Source organism: Rhincodon typus, chromosome 2, assembly GCF_021869965.1.
Source record: "Rhincodon typus isolate 14 chromosome 2, sRhiTyp1.1, whole genome shotgun sequence".
Classification (NCBI taxonomy): Eukaryota; Metazoa; Chordata; class Chondrichthyes; order Orectolobiformes; family Rhincodontidae; genus Rhincodon; species Rhincodon typus.
The window spans coordinates 50,684,088-50,703,007 of record NC_063333.1 but is presented as its reverse complement, the minus strand read 5'-3'; the positions used below and the strand labels follow the sequence as shown (position 1 = coordinate 50,703,007).

The 18,920-nt window shown below is 43.5% G+C and overlaps 1 protein-coding gene across 1 annotated transcript in view; it reads right to left on the bottom strand.

Annotated features, from left to right (window-relative positions):
* Positions 1-6,104: 6,104 nt before the first annotated feature.
* LOC109936487 (zona pellucida-binding protein 1-like) overlaps positions 6,105-18,920 on the bottom strand; it is a 74,263-nt gene continuing 61,447 nt past the window's right edge. The window contains exons 9-11 of the mRNA XM_048614356.1: positions 17,303-17,464; positions 16,687-16,759; positions 6,105-7,980 (exon numbers count right to left, since the gene is read on the bottom strand). The gene's annotated coding sequence lies outside the window, so the exon portion shown is untranslated. The remainder of the gene's footprint in view (positions 7,981-16,686; positions 16,760-17,302; positions 17,465-18,920) is intronic.

Here is an 18,920-nt window from a genome sequence, read left to right as displayed (position 1 = left end):
CTCGTCCACAAGCACCACGTCATTCTCTGCCTTGTCTACCTCGGCAGTGCTTTTGACCAACGCTCAGTCCTCCTCCAGGCCGTCACGTCCGACCCTGGCTCCTCCCCCACATCAAATGCAGGGGTTAACCAGGATCACCAGTCAGACACACCCCCTGCCTCAGCCCCACCCCCAAGCTCAACAGTTGGAGGATCCTTTGCAGGGAGATCCAAGTCTCAGATTATGCCAGACTCAACTAAAACGTTGACTGAAATGTCGGGCCCCCGGGTGGCAGCGGTTCAGAAACCTGCTCCACTCCCAGCGCCGGGTCACCCTCTGTATCTGGGAAATGATCCTCAATTGGGGCAGAGGTGCCCGACATAAAAGCCTGGGTGGAGGCAAGGAGGCCTGCTGCTTCGTTGCTGCCATCCAGGGTGCCCTCAGGGTAACTAATCCCATCGCAGTCCCGTGCCAGCACAGGCAGCACTTTGAGGCCTTCCAGTTCCTGTGGTATGGGCAAGACCTCAGTGGCCATGCTCACCTCAGCCTCTGAGGTGCCTGGCCCAGTTGTGGTGGACTGCAGAGGCGGGTTCATGTCCCCTTCCCCTAGCAAGGAGGGATGAGGGACTTCCGGGGGATACTATTCCCTCATCCCCAGGGGCAGTTGTTGTTAGTACTGGACCCTGAGGAGTGGCACCTTTATCAGGAGAATGTGGGAGTGAGAGACACCTCCATCTCTCCACTGTCCTGATGCCCCCTTCCTTCAAAATGTTTTCTGTTTCTCCTTGTCCCTCACGGGTTTCGGGGCACGCAGGGGGCTGGGGAATCTGGGGACACCATCTGCTCATTCGCACATTTTTTTCACTGACAGGCACTAGGTAAGGCTCCAAATCCTACACTCTCCTGACGGGCCCGGGACTGCTATCCTGTGAAAGGGATCCCTCCCCAGGCTGGGGGCTGACAGCCTCAGGGTTACCTGGGGAATCCTACCGGGAGGTTGCTCCTGACCACCCTACTGGTGTCCATAAGCGAGGTATCTCCCTCCTACGGGGTCCGAGGCGGGGTGGAGGCGGTCAATAGGTGACGGGTGGTGATGCCAGCTGCAGCCTCGTAGGTGTTGGCAGCGGCCTTCGAGGCAGGGCAGTTCCTCTGGAGGTGCCCCACCGCCTTGCAGGCATGACACCGCACACTCTCTGCCGACCAGAACACCTGGGTAAGCAGCACTTTTGTGCTCAACCGTGAAAGTACCCTCCGTGATCTCCTCCCAGGCCAGGCAGGCAAAAACCTGTCGCCGAAAGGCGTAAATATGTCTCAGGCAAGTCTCCTTCAGACTGAGTGGTAGGGGCACTGCGCCCAACCTCACCTCCCCAAGCAGGCCGAAATGGGAGAGAAGGAGCTCAGATGGGAGTGACGTTCAATAAAATAACCTTCTGAGAAACTACTTCCAGGGGGTTGACAGGCAAGATCTTCCCACCAACAGGAAGCCCCTTCCCCAGGGCAAGGTGCATCGCCCGCTCAGTCTTCAGGAACAACACCACCTTCCCATACACCTTTGGTGCAGCAACAATGGTGGAGGCACCAACTACCCCCGCCAAGGTCACTGCACATGCCTCAATGTTCATGCCCCACCCCAGATGTTTTAGAGTGCCTCGCTGTCACCATCGCACCCCCCGCCCCAACCCACACCTCCCAAACCAGGACTACTACAGCCTGTCACATAAATCGCAGAAAAAGAACCTGACAGTGTCTTGTTCAGTCTCGCCAGTCAGCACAGTCCTTTAGGCTGCCATGTCCCAACCCACAAGTGCCAAACAATAGTTCCCCAAGCCCAAAGGCAGGTCACTGCCAGATCGTACAGGCCACACTCTGGAAGTAGTAACGGGGAGAGGGCCCAGGCTCCTAACATGTAAAGATGAACGCAACTGCTGCAGCTCAGTCAGGTTTTCCTCTGTGATAGGAAAGCCTTTACAAATGATATTCTGGGATTTAATCAACTTGGACAAATGTAATTAAAGGAAGCAAACATGAACTTGTTAAAGGAATATTGTTTTTAATCAGCTTGATTGAATTTTGATCAGATAACAGAGAGGGTGAATGACAGTACTGCAGCTGATGTGGTGTACCTATAATTTTACATGTTTTTAGCAGAGCACCACATAATAGGCTTATCAGCAAATTTGAAGCCCACAGGATAAAAGGGAAAGTGCATAACTACAGTTGGCTGAGTGACAGAAACCAGAGTACTTTTGAACAGTTGCTTTTCTTGATATATGATATTGTAGAGTGAGCGCAGTTTCAAAATATGCAAATTAAACAAAGCTTGTAATTATTGTGAACTGTGGAGGATAATGATGGACTACACGAGAATATGGATAGGCTGTTTGTATGAGAGACTAGGACCTGAGGGCACAGCCTCAGATTGAAGGACCAACCTTTTAGACTATTTGTGTTGCATGAGCCATAACTCCTTTGGTTAAAGAAGACCATAAGATATAGGTGCAGAATTAGGCCATTCAGCTTTTCAAATCTTCTCCGCCATTCGTTTGTGGCTGATATGTTTTTTAACCCCCTTCTCCCCGTAATCTTTGATCCCCTTACAAATTAATGTATCTCTGTCTTAAATACACTTAATGACTTAGCCTCCACACCTCCTGCAGCAATGAGTTCCACAGATTAACCACCCTCTGGCTGAAGAAATTTTTCCTTATCTCAGTTTGAAAGGGTTCTCCCTTCACTCTGAGGCTATGCCCTCAGGTCTTGGTCTCTTCTAAAGTGGAAACATATTCTCCACATCCACTATATCCAGGCCTGTCAGTATTCTGTAAGTATCAATGAGATCCCCACTCATCTTTCAAAACTCCTTCGAGTACAGATCCAGCATCCTCAACCGCTACTCTTATGACAAGCCTTCATGCCCGGGCTCATTCTTGACCCCCTCCAATGTCAAACATCCTGCTTTAGATACCGGGCCCAAGACACCTCACAATATTCTAAATGCGGTCTGACCTTTTACAGCATCAGCAGTACATCCCTGGTCTTGGAAGCAGCCCTCTCAAAATGAATGCTAACATGGCAATTGGCTTCCTAACTGCCAACTGAACCTGCATGTTAACCTTAAAAGAATCCTGAAGTAGGACTCCCAAGTTCCTTTGTGCTTCTCATTTCTGAAGCCTTTCCCCAGTTAGAAAATAGTCTATGTCTCTATTCTTCCTACCAAAGTGCATATCAAACCTCACAATTTCCCACATTGTATTCCGATGCACAAATTAGGAATATGATGCAATACTCCCCACTTGTCTGGATGAGTACAGCTCCAACAACTCTCAAGAAGCTTGACACCATCCAGGACAAAGCAGCCTGCGTGATTAGCACAACATCCACAAGCATCCACTCCCTCTACCACCAACGCTCAGTAGCAGCAGTGCGTACCATCTACAAGATGCACTGTAGAAATTCACTGAAGGTCCTCAGACAGCACCTTTCAAACCCACAACCACTTCCATCTAGAAGGACAAGGGCAGCAGATATATGGGAACACCACCACTTCCAAGTTCCCCTCCGAGCCACTCACCATCCTGACTTGGAAATATATCACCATTCCTTCATTGTCGCTGGGTCAACATCCTGGAATTTTCTCCCGAATGGCGTTGTGGGTCAACCCACGGCAGATGGACTGCAGCAGTTCAAGAAAGCAGCTCACCACCACCTTCTCAAGGGCAGCTAGGGACGGGTAATAAATGCTGGCCAGCCAGCGACACCCACATCCCACAAATGAATTTAAAAAACCTGTCACTTCTTTGCTCACTCTCCTAGCCTGTCCAAGTCCTTCTGCAGGCTCCCCACTTCCTCAATATTACCTGTCCCTGCATCTATCTTTGTATCATCTGCAAACTTGGCAACAATGCTGTCAGTTCCTTAATCCAGATCATTAATGTATAATGTGAATAGTTGTGATCCCAACATTAACCCCGTGCAGAACTCCACCAGTCACTGGCTGCCATCATGAAAAAGACCCCTTCATCCCTATCCGCTGCTTTCTGCCAGTTGTGATATGGACTTCATCTGATAAGGAGCAGTGCTCCGAAAGCTTGTGGTTTGAAATAAACCTCTTGGACTATAACCTGTGACTTCTGTCTTCTGCAAGTCAGCTAATCCTCCATCCATGCCAGTACTTTTCTCCTAACACCATGGGCCCTTATCTTATATAGCAGCTTCCCATGCGGCACCTCATCAAAGGCCTCTGAAAATCCAACCTGATCGAGTCCAGTGGCTTTCCTTTGTCTAACTTGTTTGATAAATCCTCAAAGAATTCTAACAGACCTCCTTCTGATAAAGCCATGCTGATTCAGCCTTATTTTACAATGCACTTCCAAGTACTCCACAATCTCATCCTTAATAATGGACTCTAAAAACTTACCAACGACCAAGGTCAAGCCAACTGGTCTATAATTTCCTGTGAGATAGTAAGAACTGCTGATGCTGGAGTTAGAGATAACACAGTGTGGAGCTGGAGGAACACAGCAAGCTAGGCAGCATCAGAGGAGCAGGAAAGTTGATGTTTCGGGGCAAAACTTCTTCAGAAAATTTCCTGTTTTCTGTTTCCCTTCCTTTTTAAACAGGGCTGTTACATTAGCCATCCTATGGCACCCTCCGTGTTTCCAGTGATTCCCGAAAGATTGCCACCAAAGCCTCTATAAACTCCTCAGCTATCTCCTTCCGGACTCTGGGGTGTAATCTCTCTGGTCCAGGTGATTTATCCACCTTCAGATCTTACATCTTTCCCAGCACATTCTCTTTTTGATGGCCACTATACTCACCTCTGCCCCCTGACTCTCTTGAAGTTCTGCTATGTTGCTGTGTCTTCCATTGTGAAAACTGATGCAAAGAACCTAATTATATCCTTCGCCATTTCTTTGTTCCTGTTACTACTTCTCCAGCCTCATTTTCCAGTGATCCAATATCCACTCTTGCCTCTCTTACCCTTTATATATCTAAAAATAGCTTGTAATCTTCTTTTATATTTCCAGCCAACTTACCCTCATATTTCAGCTTCTCCTTGCTCATATTGCTTTTTATTGCATTCACCTGAGGTTTAAGCATTCATTCCAGGCTTTCAAACTCTGTGCAGTCTGTATTTTTTGTTCTTTGGATGGATTTAAGGTACACTTTGTGACAGTTTCTCCCCAAGAATGTTAAAAGTGTGGCTACTCATTGTTGCTCTGGCTTATTAATTAAAACTATCACAATCTGGTAGTTTTCCATTGAGAGTGGAAACCCGCCGGATGTGTTCCCTACCACTTGTATTTTAACCAGAGACAGGTGGGGAAAAGTTGCAAGCATTGTGTGACTTACTGAGTGATTTAGCTGCAGACTACTTCTTTGTTTACCTTTCCTTTTCAGTGGCTTTTAGCAGCTTTCAGCAGCACTGAACATTTCAGTGTTTCCCCTTTGGGAGCAGTGCTTCTATTAGAGATCTTCAGCTCTCAATTTAAGCTCCATTTCTGAGACCTTGTTACATGTTCATGGAATACAATGTGTCTTGTATTCTGTTCTGTAAAGTAGCTCCTTGAATTGAGTCCCTCATGTTAGAGGTCACATGATAGTTGCAAGTGAGGAAGGAGATTAGTACAACTTCCATCCAAACTGTCTCTTTCTGTATTCTATCATTCTTTACTTCTGTTAATGCCTCTTAGCTTCTATAGGCATTAGGCATGCATGTGACTTATGTTTTTTAAAAATTATTTTCGAGGGCATAGATGGTGCAAGCCCAGCTCCAGAAGGAAAGCTGCCAGACCTACATTTTAGAGCCAATAGATTTGAGTATTGAGTTCACATACCCCTTTAATCCATATTCCTCCAAATTCATCAGATCTACCTCACTCCCCATCAGCCCTAAGAAATTATTTCAGGTTTACAGTTGCAGCATATCTATGATACATACAGGTTTAAAGCTTAACAGGCCACTGAAGAAAACAGGTTCATCTAAGTTACAAAATGAATCGGTGAACACTATTTTGGAGTTTGCTACGATTGTCCTCTGATCTTTCATTATAGTTTCCTACCCCACAACTTCATTATTAAATCAATATAAACCAAATCACAATGAAAGAGAAAAAAACAAAGTCTTAAATTATGGAATTAATTTTATTAAAATATCTATTATTAAAGAAGCTTCTGTCTCAGAGGAATATCAATGACTTATATTGACGTTATGTAAAGAGGTAGAGTCTATACTAAAAGGCATTTATAACTGAGATACATATACACATAATAATTATTCTTACATGTAAAAGACTTCCAATATCTAATTAAATATATACCTCAATATAGGAATGGTCTTGCTAGCTGCAATATTTAACTGTTTGCAAACAGCTATTTCAATGCTAAATTGCATAAGAAAAATATTGATTGCAGGATCAAGGTTTGGAATTTGCTGATTAAAAATTAAAAAAAAAAATTGAAAGCGGTACTGTAGGATGTTATTAAAGAATGTGTCTTTTGAAGTGTATTTCTCATGGTATTGCGGTAAAACTCCATCTCAGCAACAAGGGAGCACAGGACATCTTACATCATCAACTTGTGAGCAAGACTTACAGCTGAACATGGTAAAGCTCGTAAGCCAAATGAGCTTTTTCAGAAATTAATTTGATATGAAGAGCTATATTTTTAAGAGATGATAGAGACAAATACTCTAAACATAATTTGGTTAAAAACAATAGTTTGCCCTGATATGGCACCGAGTAGTTGGTGTATGGTTTGTAACTTTTGAACTTTAAGCTCAATATATTATTTTAGTTCATTCTCAATCATACATGGAATGTCCATAAAAAAATTCAGTTTGATTTTATTTTGGCCTATATTATGAATACCAGCACTTTGTTTCCCTCCCTATTAGTTTCACTGTACATGAAATAATATGAATATATTTGGAAAAGAAATTAAGCTTAACAGAATGATATAATGTATTAGGTTTGAAAAGTTTATTTAAACTGAAGTCATCATTAATAAGAAACCCTGAGGGAATGAGATTAAATATGTTTGACAGTTTAATAAAAATGGTTCAGGCTAAGATATTACCATTAATTTTAGTAAAAAAGGCATTTTTGGTTTGTTAAAAATAAGTAGTTTTATAAATTTGAGGTGGAATAATAGGTATAAAAGTTGACAGTGACTTTTTCATTGAGAACATCTTAAATACTTGAGAATAACCAGAATTCCATATTTTAATCTTTAGTTAGGACCCTTTATCTTCACCATTCCCCATCTGATATTTTAACCAAGTGGGAAATCTCATCATCAGTAATGTTAAGTTAACAAGCAACATTAGCTATACCAGAGCGTATAGCAGAGCATAAGCATTCCCATCCTTATGTGTCCATATGTATAACATTATTTTGTTAAATAATGATGAATCAAAATCTTTAAGCCAATACATTAAGATGATACTTATTTCAACCTTAAATAGAAGCTTCTTTTCCTTCACCATTATATACAGTAACAACACTCTCAAAGAAGGACATATACAAAACATTCAGCAATTTACAGATTAATAGTGTGATATTTCACATCTATATAGACTTCTGCACACATTAAACCATCACTGAGAACTACTACCTTCCATACCGAAGGAAAGCTGCTACCTTCTGTGGAGTTGAATTCCTTGAGATAAAGCAAGGTTCGTCTGATGTGCATGGAGATCTGCATTCCTCAAAGCTGCTTTCTGGGCATGTGCTTTCACCAGATTGTAAAGAGCCAAATGTCTTACATGTTTCAGTGTCAGTATCACTTAATAAACCAATGCATTGATCATCTGAAAATCCCACTCTGTGTTTTGGTGAATGCCTAACAATAAATTCATATGGTCTTAACTTGCTTTTCTGTTCCAGTAAGTCAACACTTCTTATTATGTTTGCCAGTGTTTTCACCTGCTGTTTTACTTCTCCCTTTTTTACCTGAACACATTTTCCCTTCATTGGTGACTTGCGATACTTCCAGCATATTCTGCAAAACACACATAAATGAAAGTTAGTCCCAAAAATTTGCTAATCTTTTCTTAAATAACTTAGAATGTATTGGCAATTAACGCACTTCATATTGTATGGCTCCCAGAAGTCCTGTTGGCACAAATTGTGTGTGTGTGCATAACTGAGGATGGGTGGGCAGGAGGCAAATCATAGCTGTAGTTCCAAAAGGGAAGGGTGTGAATCTTGCTATTTTTTATATACATAGAAATTGATGAGATTTGTGCCAGAGACAGTGAAGTTGTTTTTTAAAAAGGAATTCCTGGGAAATTTAAACCAAATATGATTTTTTTTTGTTAATATAATGAAACAACTGCGGATGCTGGAGATCTGAAACAAACAAAAACAGAAATTGCTGGAGAAACTCAGCAAGTCTGGCAGCATCTGTGGAGAGAAAACAGAGTTAACGTTTTGAGTCCAGTGACTCTTCTTTAGATTTTTTTGTTTGATGTGCACCTTGCATGAGTCACAAACAAATGCAAGACACAACATTATTGTGATGTTATTCATGGTAAAATAAATATGTTATCAAGACTTCTAATTTGTAGTTATTAAGTGAAACATTGTATTAAATGGTATCATGGGAGTGTTTAATAATCTTGGATCTCATCCCATAATTGTGTACATGTGTGAATAAGTAAGAAGATAGATGAGGGTAGAGCGGCAGACATTGTTTACATGGACTTTAGTAAGGCCTTTGACATGGTTCCGCATGGTAGACTGTTTTGTAAAGTTAGATCACATGGAATCAAAGGAGAGCTGGCTAATTGGATCCAAAATTGGGTCGATGGTAGGAGAGAGGGTAGGGGTAGAGGGTTATTTTTCGGATGATGGCCTGTGACCGGCAGGGATCAGTGCTGAGTCCATTGATGTTTGTCATTTGCATGAACGATTTAGATGAGAATATAGGGGGCATGGTTAGTTAAGTTTGCAGATGACACCAGAATTGGTGGTGTAGTGGACAGTGAAGAAGGCTATCTAAGAGTATAACAGGATCTTGATCAGCTGGGTCAATGGGCTGAGGAGTGTCAGACCGAGTTTAATTTAGAGAAATGCAAAGCGAAGAAAGCGTTTGGCATGCTTGCCTTCATTATTCAGAGCATTGTGATTAGGAGTTGGGACATCATTTTGCAGGTGTACAGGACATTAGTGAGGCCACTTTTGGAGTACTGTGTATCATTCTGGTCACCCTGTTATAGGAAGGGTATTATTAAATTGGACAGGGTACAGAAAAGATTTATAAAGATGTTACCAGGTTTGGAGGATTTGAGTTATAGAGAGTCTGGATAGGCTGGGACATTTTCTTTCCTTGAGTCTAGGAGGTTAAGGGGTGACATTCATAGAGGATTATAAAATCACGAAGGGCAGAGATAAGGTGAATAGCAAGGTCTTTTCCCTAGGGTAGGGGTGTTCAAAACTAGAGGGTGAAGGTTTAAGGTGAGGGGTGATAGATTTAAAAGGGATCTAAGGGGCAACTTCTTCACACTGAGTGTGGTTCATATGTGAAATGAACTGCCAGAGGAAATGGTAGACGCAGGTACTGTTACAATATTTAAAAGACGTTTGGACAGGTACATGAATCGGAAAGGTTTAAAAGGATATGAGTCAAACACAAGCAAATGGGACTAGTTTAATTTGGGAAACCTGGTCTGCGTGGACAAATTGGATGGAAGGGTCTGTTTCCATGCTGTATGTCTCTATAACTGTAGGCTTGATAATTTTATCATTCATTATGAGTTGTCAATTTTATCTCTTGCCTTTTATTCAAAACTAAATACAGAGAACGTTAGTTTCGAAGATGATCCAATGATGTAATGATGGGTGCTAGTTTGCAAACTCTGCATATGTCACAAGTGGCGAGTAGGCGAACTGTGGTTACATCGTATTAGAAGGGCAATTCTGTGTTTTGGGTGCACTTAATGGGAAATGATATATTGTGACAGGAAGAGATAGGTATTAAAGGGAGGACTCAATATCGAGTTCAATTATTTTAGGGCCTGAGCACCTTCTCCAATGACCTTACCCCAACCCCCACACATCAGGCCTTGTCATCACATGGGCTGCTCCCACAACGAACCCACTGTCAGCTGTTAATAGTGCCCATTAGTAGCCATTCATTCTGTCAGGTTGACCTTTATCTATTCCTTTGTCTGCTCAACTGCTTTCTCTCTCTCTGGGCTCCATCTCTACCTATCATTTACTCCTTCCCCCTCATCCACCCCATCTTCGGCATATATACCAATCTTTTACCAGCTACTGAGCATTGGTGACGGAGAAAGAGGACTTCTGTAGATGTGATGCTTTATTCTGGATGGTATCAAGCTTTTGAGACCTGCATCCATCCATGCAAGTGGGCAGTCCTCCCTCACACTCCTGAGGATAGTCGGCAAGTTTTGGAGAGTTAGCAGTGAGTTACTCACTGCAGTATTCCTAGCCTCTGACCTGCTAAGACCTAATGATGTAATAATATTCTTGGCATCCCTCTCAGGGAATCATACAGCCGAGCAGTAAGACCCAATGCTGGGCCTTCCAGTTTTTATGCTGCTGGATCATATTTAAAAGCCAGCTGCACACCACTTCAGATGCTGCAAGCTAGGAACTGATTCTCACACTCTGATGCTTGATGATTATTAACAACAAAGAACAAAGAAAATTACAGCACAGGAATAGGCCCTTTGGCCCTCCAAGCCTGCACCGACGTGCTGCCCATCACAACTCAAACCCCCTACCCTTCTGGGGACCATATCCCTCTATTCCCATCCTATTCATGTATTTGTCAAGACGCCCTTTAAAAAGGTGGATGTGGGCCAGAGGAAAGGAAAGATTGATCTCCACTTAGCAGACACAGACTGGAGATGTTGGTGGATGAGGTGATCAGAGAGGAAGACAGTCATTTTCCTATGGATCATCACATGAGGTCCCCCGGAACAAGTCAGCTGAAATGCATTTTGGCAGCCCAGGTAAGTGTCATGTGAATGGAGATATCCAACAATCCAGAAAGAAAGTCAATGATCTTCTGCACTCCATTCGGGTAAGTGCTATGATCTTCTGCCTGCAACCTGACACTTAGTAGAGGCCACCATTCACTCTAACTCTGTCACTGCACAAGGCTCTCATCAAGACTCAAGGAATATAACACTCGGTATTGCCATTATATCTATTCAATTGTTCTCAGCCACCTCATCATTCGAAACTACTAACCCTTCTGATCCTCTGCACTTCACAATCACTCACTGAGGACCTTCAGTGCACAGCACTAAGCTCCTTGCATAGCAGCAACATCCAAAACTGAAAGTCAATGCTGTAGCATGTCAATTCGCATACATGAACCTTCAAAGCTTAGACAGAATGTTGCTGGGGACCTCACAAACCTTCCTGCTGTATGACTCTATGATTCTCCTACTTGTGCATCACCACTCACTGCTCTTCCATCTACTTTCATTATACTCAATCCTTCCCTTTGTCTCATTGCAGGAAAAAGTGGCTTATTGGACTGATGTTTGGACAGCATGACTGACCTACCTATAATTTGTGGACAGGTTACACTGACAGACCGATGGTGTTATTCAAATATAGTAATAGAGCGATAATGTGTGTGCAGACTATGGGATTGGCCTGGAGTAGGGTGTGGGAGGTTTGAGAAAACTAATTGTGTTGGATAGATACCTATGGGAAGATGGCGTGCTACTGTGAAAAGCATAGTGATGCAGCCTTTCTCATGGATGGGGAAAAGAAGATGCTGCTGGGGTGAGAACAAAGAGAGGCACTCGAAAAAAAATTCAGCGTATAACAAAAAGGAGAATTTCACTGACACCCAGGACAGCAACTGACAAGAAATAGGGAATGCACTTGATCCAACGAACAGGACTAATGTAAAGGATTTCAGATTTTAGTGGGAATATTACTGTTGCCTTTAAAATCTAGTGTTGCTTCCACAGTTTTCCAGTCCAGGAGAAATGAACAACTAATCTTGCCTGCCTCAGTCAGCAACAAAGATGTTTGCATACAAATGAACATTTTTAACCCTGAGGTGAATAGTCTCTTGGTAAGCAAGAATTTCAGGGAATGTGGAGTTGAGGTTACAACCAAAGGCCAAATGGGCTACTTCTCATATGTTCATGTAGTGTCAGAGCAGTATTGGTATTAGTACTAATTACAGACGTCTGTGACCAAATCACAATTCCACTTGAAGATTGTTATGATGAAGTGGCTGTCCTGGTCAGATGGAAGAGATAAAATTATTAGGTGGAGAAAGATTTGAAAAATAATAAGAAACAAGAAAAAAGACAACAGGTCTAAAACTACAAAAAACACTAGTTGAAAGTTAAATTAAGTAACACCTTTCGACCCAGAGCTGATCCTCAAACCTGGTGTGATAGACTTTCAAAATAACAAGACTGTCAAGATTTAAGGGAATGGCCCTAAGCATATTTGGCTTGAAGTTTGATCAGAAACATTGGGAAAGACATTCTGCTTCTGCTGAGCATACATTCTCTTTTTATTCGACTCATTATTTAATTTTACTTAATTTTGATTGCTTCACTCTACTCCCTAGATTTCTGTCCCTAAACCACTCTGCATCTCTTTCTTCTTGAGAGATATTTATTAACACTTAGTCTTTCACCAAGCATTTCGTCATCAAATCTAAAGTTTCCTTATCTGGCTCAGCATCAAATTTTGCTTCATAATGCTCCAATGAAATGCTTTGGGATGTTTTATAATCTATTTATCACTATACAAACACAAGTTTTTGTTGTAAATTAACATTCAATACAAATCTGCAATTAGGAGTCCGATGATGACCACGAAACCATTGTCAATTGTCAGAAAAATCCATCTGTTCACTAATGTCCTTTAGGGAAGGAAACTGCCTGGAAAGAAATCTGGATCTATAGATTATTGTGAGCCAAGGGTATTGAGGAACAGGAAATCAAGGAGTTAAAGGGACTATAGATGAGCCATCATGTTACTGAATGTTAGAATGGGCTCAAGGGGATGAATGGTTCTGTGTTCCTGTTCCTATGTTCCAATGCTGGTACAAAGGTATTTAATAAAGTAAGCTTGTGAGTCTCAAGAGAAGCTCTGGAGTTCTGAATCCACAGAATGTAACTTTCCAACCATCTAAATAAATGATCTTCATTTCACTGTAAAATCAGAAGTGGAGATGTTTGCTGACGATGATTTTCAGCAATATTTGTGACTCCTCAGAAACTGAGGCAATCTGTGTTTCCATCTGCAATCATATGCAACAAGATCTGTACAACATTCAAGCTTGGGCTGACAAGTGACAAGTAAGATTTGCACCACACATGTGCCAGACAAGGACCATCTCCAACAAAAGAGAATCTAACTATCTGTGCCTGATATTCATTGGTATTGTCATTGAAAACTCCCACTATCCATGTTCACATGGGTTTACCATTGACTAGAAACTGAACTGTATCAGTCGTATAAATGCCATCCCTACTAACTACCATGAGAGTTCACCTCTGCCATCCTGACAGCAGTCTACATACCACCACATGTGGATGTGAACAATGCCCTGGACGAGATTTACACCGCCACAAACCCTCTAGGGACAAAATTCTCCCGTGGCCCTATTCATTGTGGCCGGGGACTTCAACCAAGCCAACCTCAAGCAGGTGATGCCCAAATACCACCGTCACATCTCCTGCCCCACCAGGGGACCAAACATTCTGGACATTGCTACACGACCATCAAAGATGCCTACCGCTCAATCCCCTGCCCACACTTTGGAAAATCCCACCACAATGCTGTATTCCTCCTCCCAGCTTACAAGCAGAAACTGAAACAGGAGGATCCTTCATGAAACAAAGTACAGTGCTGGTCTAAGGCAGCAGAAGACCATCTCCAGGACTGTTTGGACTTGGTGGACTGGACTGTGTTCAAGTGTTCAACGGAAAACCTGGTCAAGTATGCCACCATCATCACGGACTTCAGTAGCAAATGCCTGGAGGACAGTGTACCAAAGAAATCAATCCGAGTGTTCCCCAACCGTCAATCTTGGATGAACCAGGAAATCCATTCCCTACTGAAAACTAGATGTGCAGTCGGGTGACCCGGACCAACACAGAAATCTAGATATGACTTCCACAAAGATGTCATGAAGGCCAAGAAGCAGTACTGTACCACGTTAGAAGTGCAGACCTACTAAACAGACTTCCGCTGTCTACGGCAAGATCTAAATGACATTACAGGATACAAGATGAAACAGTGTAAGATAGCGGACAATGACACATCCCTCCTTGACACACTCAATGCTTTCTATGCTCAGTTTGAGCAGAATACCACCGGCATGGCGATGCCTGCCCCAACAGCCCCAGGCACACCTGTTCCCTCTGTCACTGCTTCAGAAGTCAGATCAGTTTCTCTGGGAGTCAACCCAAGGAAAGCAATGGGCCTGGACGGTGTCCCTAGCCGAGCACTCAGATCCTGTGCAGACCAACTGGTTGAGGTATTCACCGATATCTTCAACCTCTCCTTACTACAAGCTGAAGTCCCCACCTGCTTCAAGAAGACCACCATCAACGTTGTACCCAAGAAAACATGTGCAGTGTGCCTTAGTGACTACCGCCCAATAGCTCTGACTTCAATAATCATGAAGTGCTTCGAGAGGCTGGGCATGGTCCACATCAACTCCAGTCTCCCAACCTGCCTCAATCGCCTACAGTTTGCCTACTGACATAGCTGGTCCACAGAGGATGCCATATCCCTAGCCCTATACTCATCCCTGGAATATCTGGACAACAAAGACATCTACGTCAGACTCATGCTCATTGACTACAGCTCCGCCTTCAACACCATTATCCCCTCCAGACTGATCTCAAAACTGTGTGATCTTGGTCTCGGCTCCATCCTCTGCAATTGGATCCTCAGCTTTCTGACCCATAGGCTCCAATCAGTGAGGATAGACAACTGCACCTCCTCCACAATAACGCTCAACACTGGAATCCCCTCAAGGATGTGTCCTCAGCCTCCTACTGTTCTCCCTGTACACCTATGACTGTGTTGCCAAATTCTGAATGAATGCCATCTACAAGTTCACTGACAACACTACCATAGTGGGATATCTAACAACGACGAGGCAAAATATAGAAGGGAGATAGAGGGCTCAGTGACATGGTGCAATGAAAGCAATCTGTCTCTTAACGTCGTCAAAGCCAAAGAACTGATCATTGACTTCAGAAAGAAGGGAGGAGAACACGCCCCCATCTACATCAATGGAACTGAGGTTGAGAGGGTGAAGAGCATCAAGTTCCTGGATGATGACTTTTCCTGGACTTACCACGTAGATGCAACAGTCAAAAAGGCACAACAATGCCTCTTCTTCCTTGCGCAGCTCAGGAAATTTGGTGTGTCCATAAGGTCCCTCACCAACTTCTACAGATGCGCTATTAAATGCATACTGTCCGGGTGCATAACGGCCTGGTATGGCAACTGCTCTGCCCAGGACCGTAAGAAACTACAGAAGGTGGTGTGCACAGCCCAGAGCATCATGGAAGCCAACCTTCCATCCATGGATTCTGCTTACGTGGCTTGCTGTGGCAGAAAGGCGGCCAACATCATCAAGACGCATCGCACCCTAATATTGACCTCCTACAATCTCTTCTATCAGGCAGAAGATACAGAAGCCAAACAGGTTCAGGAGCAGCTTCTTTCCGGCCGTTATCAGATTGTTGAATGGACTCTAGTCTCAAATAATGTAACCTGCAATGTAACCTGTGTGCCTCTTTTTGATCTCTACAACCTTTGCTTGCTGTGATCTGCCTGCACAGCTCGTAAACAAAGCTTTTCACTGTATTTCGGTACACGTGACAGTAAAATCAATCAATCAGTCAACTGTGCCTACACTAGTAGGTCAGCGGTTTAAAATTCTGAGGCAAATAACTTCTCTTCCAACTCCCAAAAGCCTGTCCACTATCTACAAGGCACATGTCAGGACCGTGATGGAACACCTACCACTTCCAGCTCCAATGACACAAGAAGCTGAAAAATATCCAGTTGATTGTCCTTCCATCCACCACATTCAATATTCACTCCCTTCACCACCAATGCAAAGTGTACCTTCTACAAGATGCTCTGTAACAACTTACTAAGGCTCTTTCCAAAACCATGTCCCATATTTCCTGGACAAGAACAGCAGATGTCTAGAAACACCACATGAAGGTTCCCTTCCAAGCTACATAGCATCCTGACTTGGGACTTTACTGCTGTTCCTTCACAGCCATTGGGTAAAAATCCTGTCACTCCCTTCCTAATAGTGTTCCTATTCCTATGTATGCAAGTGGTTCAAGAAAGCAGCTCACCGTTGCCTTCTCAAGTTTAACAGGGAATGGGCAAAAAATGCTGGCTCAGCCAGTGACATCCACATTTTATGAAAAGGTAAAATAAACATATAAAATAACTGCTTGTCATTGCTGGGTTATTTAATTATGATTGCTAGTCATACAATGCACTGTAGCACCAACATGAGATATCATGGAACGAATTATTGTTAGCTGAATTATTGTGTGAATGACTTTCTGACAAGTATGTAGACAATATCAGCAAACCAATCAGTCTGTCTCCTTTTCAACAACTGCTAGTTAAGAGTTTTAAGGCAGCTTTGGTAGTGGCCAAAGGCCAAAGAAAATAATTTACCAAAACCAATCCGATTAATACTTACATCAAAAGGATAATGAGAAAGATGCAAGTTCCTACTGAAGATGCCACAGGTAATATCCACGGATACATAATCCCTAGGAATTATAAAAATGATTTTGGTTAAAAGTACATATCATTATGTAAGATAAAACAAATAAATTAGAAAATCTGAGACTTCCAAAGCATTAAAGAAATTGCCACCTAATAAAATACTGAATTAGAAATTTCAAAACTGTTCAGTAATATTCTGTAATTTCCACTTCATTCAAAACTGGAGGCACTTTTGCAAACATCAAGGAGATGATGCAGGAGATAGTAAGTACATAGCTTGGTGGAATGGGCAGATTCAAGTTAGTAAGAATGTCAAGAGATGCTACAAAATAAAGGATACAATTCTCCAGGTGGTGCAGAAGCAGTGATTCAGGTGTATATGTGCACAAATAGTTGAAGGTGACAAGACAGATTGAGAAAGCAATTAATAAGGCATTAAGATCCTGGACTTTATAGATAGAGGCATAGAATAAATCAGCAACACATGACAACCAATGTCCGACAGCTGACAGATGTGTAGAAGGAGGTGATGACAATACACAATATAAAAAGCATTCATTTTTTAAAATCAAATAACACAAACTTACAGTGACATTCCTGTTGAGAAGTTGCTCCATTTCTGTCAGTAGCTTCATTTCGTGGGCAGTTTGTGCATTCAGTTTTTCCATAATGCTTGTTAAATGAACCGAAGGTGCATGGAGTGCAGATTGTGTCTTGTCTTGCACTGAAGTGTCCAGGTGGACATGCAACTATTTAACAAAAGTGTAACATAATCACAGCCTAAATACTTTATGAATGGGCATGTAGCTTACAGTAGTTGCACAGACTGACACATTGAACATTAAATTTGAAATAAAAACAAAGTTGCTGGAAAAGCTCAGCAGTTCTGGCAGCCTCTGTGAAGGAAAAAACAGAGTTAACGTTTCGGGTCCGGTTACCCTTCCTCAGAACACAGATGCTGCCACCCTCCCTCGACCTCTTCATCTCCAACTGCCGTCGAGACATCAATCGCCTCAACCTCTCCACCCCTCTCACCCACTCCAACCTCTCCCCCGCAGAACGTGCAGCCCTCCGCTCCCTCCGCTCCAATCCCAACTTCACCATAAAACCCACGGACAAGGGAGGCGCAGTTGTAGTATGGCGCACTGACCTCTACATCGCCGAGGCCGGACGCCAACTCTCCGACACCTCCTCCTACCGCCCCCTTGATCATGACCCCACCCCTGAGCACCAAACCATCATCTCGCAAACCATCCACAACCTCATCACCTCAGGTGACCTCCCACCCACGGCCTCCAACCTCATCGTTCCCCAACCTCGCACCGCCCGCTTCTATCTCCTTCCCAAAATCCACAAACCTGAATGCCCTGGTCGACCCATTGTCTCCGCCTGCTCCTGCCCCACCGAACTGATCTCCAACTATCTAGACTCCATTTTCTCCCCCTTGGTCCAGGAACTCCCTACCTATGTCCGTCACACTACCCACACCCTCCACCTCCTCCAGAACTTCCAATTCCCCAGGCCCCAACACCTCATCTTTACCATGGACGTCCAGTCCCTCTACACCTGCATTCCCCATGCAGATGGCCTTAAGGCCCTCCGCTTCTTCCTGTCCCGCAGGCCCGACCAGTCCCCCTCCACTGATACCCTCATCCGCTTAGCCGAACTCGTCCTCACACTCAACAACTTCTCTTTCAATTCCTCCCACTTCCTACAGACAAAGGGGGTAGCCATGGGTACCCGCATAGGCCCAAGCTACGCCTGCCTCTTTGTAGGTTACGTGGAACAATCCCTCTTCCGTACCTACACCGGCCCTAAACCCCACCTCTTCCTCCGTTATATTGATGACTGTATCGGCACCGCCTCGTGCTCCCACAAGGAGCTCGAACAGTTCATACACTTCACTAACACCTTCCACCCCAACCTTAAGTTTACCTGGACCATCTCCAACACCTCTCTCCCCTTCCTGGACCTCTCTGTCTCCATATCGGGCAACCACCTAGAAACCGATATTCATTTCAAGCCCACCGACTCCCACAGCTACCTAGAATACTCCTCCTCCCACCCACCTTCCTGCAAAAATGCTATCCCCTATTCCCAATTCCTTCGCCTCCGCCGCATCTGCTCCCAGGATGAGGCATTCCACTCCCGTACATCTCAGTTGTCCTCGTTTTTCAAGGACCGTAACTTCCCCTCCTCGGTGGT